The sequence below is a fragment of the Lampetra fluviatilis genome, chromosome 80, assembly GCF_964198595.1.
Source record: "Lampetra fluviatilis chromosome 80, kcLamFluv1.1, whole genome shotgun sequence".
Lineage (NCBI taxonomy): Eukaryota > Metazoa > Chordata > Hyperoartia > Petromyzontiformes > Petromyzontidae > Lampetra > Lampetra fluviatilis.
Genome location: NC_136354.1, coordinates 395512 through 399763, shown reverse-complemented (window position 1 = coordinate 399763; position 4252 = coordinate 395512). Strand labels below are relative to the sequence as shown.

Sequence of the window (4252 nt, the reverse complement as noted above, 5' to 3'; positions counted from 1 at the left end):
CCCTTCTATCTGGCAATAAAACTGACACCTTTTACAAGGAGTCATGTTTGCATAGACCGCAATACCTGCAGTCATAATACAAACAAAAGACGTAACTTTTGTTTGTATTATGACTGCAGCCAAAGACGTAACTTTTGTTTGTATTATGACTGCAGGTATTGCGGTCTATGCAACCATGACTCCTTGTAAAAAGTTGTCAGTTTTGTTGCCAGATAGAAGGGTAAAAAACCAATTATCATGATTATCGTTATCAGAATCAGTGCAGCATTGTAGGGGATGGTACTGATGCCGTGTTTTTGTTGCTGCTTCTGCCTCTCTCACAGGGAGAGCCTTCATGAAGTGATTAGAAATGCGGGGCTCCGACGGTTGGACATGGCGATGGTGAAAACCTACACCAGGGGCATCCTCAAGTTCTTGCGCCACATACATTCCAGGAAAATCGTCCACGCGGACATCAAGCCAGTGAGTGGACACAGCGTTCAGCTTTCACTTTGGTGCAGAGGTGTATCACTCTTTGGTTCTTTCGGTAAAGTCACGTATAAAGATAAAATAATAAATTAAATAATAGCATACGACGACGTTTCGATTGCAACACAAGCAATCATCATCAGGTATAAAAGAAATAGCAACAAAAATCTAACCAGAAAACTATAGGCAGACATATAAGCAGACAGATATCGCAAAGATACATAGAGAGAGAACACACATCGGCACACAGAGAGAGAACGTCTCTGTGACGAGGCCTTAAATAGAGAGAGGGGGGTGGGGGCGGAGAGAGGGAGGGGGCAGAGAAAAAATTAGCATGTCAATGAGTAGGACGACGGGTGACAAAGTACGCAAGCTTTATACGTGACTTTACCGGAAGAACCAAAGAGTAATTCCTGCAGTCACGAAAGCTACAAATTAAGATTGCAGAGGTGTATCTTTATTGGGGACTCGTTCCACAGAGAAAACCGGCCATGTTGGTCACAGGGTCGATATGTAAGCTCTGCCCATCTCACTGGAAGGAGGCAGGGCCATGCTCCTCTGGTGAATGTGATCTGGTATGAATTAAACTATCGTGTAGAGTCGTGTCGCTCTTGGGGACTCACCAGAGAGAAAACCGGCAACGTTGATCAGCGTTGCCCCAAACCCTGGGAGACATGAAACAGAGTCAAAAATACATTTTTTTTAAAACGTGCGAAATGTGCATTTTGGCCTGACAACTGCTCGTTATCGAATTCCAATCTGCAAATTGAAAACGTCCAAAGACAAAGGTGCAGTGGAAAGCGTCACGGAATCCGTGCACTCTCTTGTGCGTGGCTTTTTGTCTCTAACTCGTTAACGGGCACTCATCCAGCTGTGAGCTCCAAGCAGCTCTCCTGTTGGAGCAACGGCAATCGGTTGTCAATAGAGCCACCCCCCTTCACTTTGATGGTGCCTGAGAGTGCTTTGAACGTGACACGCCTCTACTCACATCTACAATTTTGACACATCTTCTTGGTTCTTTCGGTAAAGTCACGTAGAAGGGAAGTAATAATATAATAAAAATAAAACTTAATAAAAGATAAAAAAACATAATAAAAATAAAACATAATAAAATGATCGTATTGTTTTCGGATTTAAAGCTTTCGCGACTGCAGGGATTCATCTTCTTGGTTCTTTCGGTAAAGTCACGTAGAAGGGAAGTAATACAATAATAAAATTAAAACAATTCTCACGACGTTTCGGCCACAACGCAAGCAGTCGTCCTCAGTTGACCTGGTTTTCACCTTTTTTTTATTATGTTTTTTATTATGTTTTAGTTTTATTATTGTATTACTTCCCTTCTACGTGATGACTTTACCGAAAGAACCAAGAAGATGAATCCCTGCAGTCACGAAAGCTTTAAATCGAAATTTAATTTTGACACATTTGAAAGGGGCACCGCCGAGTGACAGCTGTCAGAAAACAGCGAATATTGCACTTGACTGATGCTTGTCGACAGCGCTATGCCTCATCTAGTTCCCCTGTTTAGCGTGTGTCGTGGTATGTGATTGATCCACTGCTGGCTGAATGATATTGGCATAACCTCTGAGTTTGAATTCATTGTACCCCTCCTCCAGGAAAATGTTCTCGTCAAAGACACCGTGACTGGCACCGTGAGGATCACGGACTTTGGCACGAGCTTTTTCGTGGAAAGTCAACGTGAGTGACCTCACCTGGGTGTGTGAGTGTCTGCGTGTGGGTGTCTGTATGGCTGTCTTTATGCATGGGTCTCTCTGTGTCCGTGTGAGTGTCTATATGTCAGTGTCTGTCTGAGTGTGTCTGTGTGTGAGTATCTGAGTGTCTATACATGTGACTGTTTATGTGTTTGATGATGATGCTGTTTAAGACACAGTGTGTACACACGCACATATGTTTGTTGTCCTTGTGATTTTTGTACAGCTATGAATGTTGGTGGCACCCTAGAATACTTGGCTCCGGAGCTGTTGCTGGGCTATAGCTTGACATGTGGAGTGGATATGTGGGCGCTGGGCTGCACGGTGGCTGAGTTGGCGACGGGCAGGGAATTATTCCGGTCCAACAGCCACGAAGATCACCTCCCGCGCTGCATAGAGGTATTTCCCACACGGCGTCTGTCCGCTCGTGATCCCCCTCTCTTTCCTTGGAGTCGTGGGCTATGGGGGTGGCAGGAGGGGGGTGGCCACTTGGTGATCTGTGAATAACGGCCGTCGTATGTTGCGTGTACACGTGTGTGTCTTGTTTGTGTGGGGGAGCGGTAGTGTAGCGGTCAGCCTGCTGTGCTAGAAACTGAGTTTGATTTCAGCTCATGGGCAACACCAGTGACGATTGTCTGAACTGGTCCTGGGCCTCCTCTAGTTCGAGACAGCCTCAACTGAGTACCTGGTGGAGTGTGTAAAGTACCTGGGTCAATGTGGCCCGCCACTCCTGTCTCTGTGTGCCACAGTGCTGGCCCTCAACAAACGCTGCAAATTTTGCTACTCGATCTGACAGCACTTGTCCCTACAGTGTGCCGAAGCTATACGGGTGACCTTTGTCTTCATGTCAACCATGTGCAGATTCTGGGGATGCCTCCAAGGTACATGGTGAATGGAGCACCCGACAGAACGCAGTTCTTTGGTGAGTTGAAGCGTGGGGTGAATGACAGACCGGATTCAGTTTTAGGGAGTGGCCTCAGGCTGTTGTTATTTTATTTTGGAGGGGGCGTCTTTGTATTTTACATTACTTGGGTGTGTGGGTGGGTAAATGGGTGTGTGGGCAAGTGGATGGGTATGTGGGTGAGTAGGCGAGTAGGTTGGTGGGTAATTGGGCGAATGGGTGAGTGGGTGGGTGAGCGGGTCAGTGAGAGGGTGGGTGGGTGGGTAGATGAGCGGGTTGGTGAGTGGGTAAGTGGATAGGTGAGTGAGCGATTGGGTAGGTGGAAGAGTGTATGGGTTGGTAGGTGGATGAGTGGGTTGATGAATCGGTCAGTAAGTGGGTAGATGGGCGATGTGGTGGTTGGTGACTTCGTCTATTCTGCTGTGCATGGCTCCTGCAGACCATCGGGGGAAGATGTTCTGCCCAGGCAAGAAAAGGGTTCCGGGGAGCTTCCCACTTCATAAGGTGCTCAAAAGCGATGACCCGGAATTTGTCGAATTCATCAGCTCCTGTTTGCGGTAAGAACCACCCACCACTCCCACCCCCTCCCCACGAGGATTCCCCCCTCTAATTGATCTGCGACCGCTCTCCACCGATCACCAGGAAGATGTGGCGCTGAGTGGACCTGCCAATAAGCGGTACCACTGGCCCTCTGTGGAGTTAGCCCTCTGTGGAGGAGTGGGACGTCTGTCCAAGCCGCTGCTGGTCATCAGAGGACTGCCACTGCTACTGTGGCTTCCGCTGCTGCTGTGCGTTCCTGGACCTCGTGGGAGAAGGGAAGGAACATCAGAGCTCTCACCATGCCTCTCTCACCACGTGGCCGCGTGTGTCCCCCGTACGTCTCTCAACAGATGGGATCCGAATTGTCGTATGACGCCAGCGCAGGCGCTGGCTCATAACTGGCTCCGGACCGCGGCCACCAGCACCACCACGGCCAGCAAAACCACCACCACCACCACCGTTGTTGCTCCTGGCAGTGTGAAGCGCCCTGGAGCTGCTGAGCGACGGTAAGCCACCATCTGCTTGTCCAGTGGTCATGGCAGTCTATAGGGGGGTGCGGGGCCTGGAGCAAGTTACACGGTGTGGGCTTACGAATCATGGAGAAATCCTCCTCTTTCGGTCTTAAATAGAG

General features: G+C 48.8%; 1 long non-coding RNA gene across 1 annotated transcript; it reads left to right on the top strand.

Moving 5' to 3' along the window:
- The first annotated feature begins 2527 nt into the window (after nucleotides 1-2527).
- Nucleotides 2528-3539, top strand: LOC144953655 (uncharacterized). The gene is made up of 3 exons (XR_013640877.1): nucleotides 2528-2579; nucleotides 3042-3102; nucleotides 3521-3539. It is a non-coding gene; the product is annotated as an uncharacterized LOC144953655 (long non-coding RNA).
- Nucleotides 3540-4252: the final 713 nt, after the last annotated feature.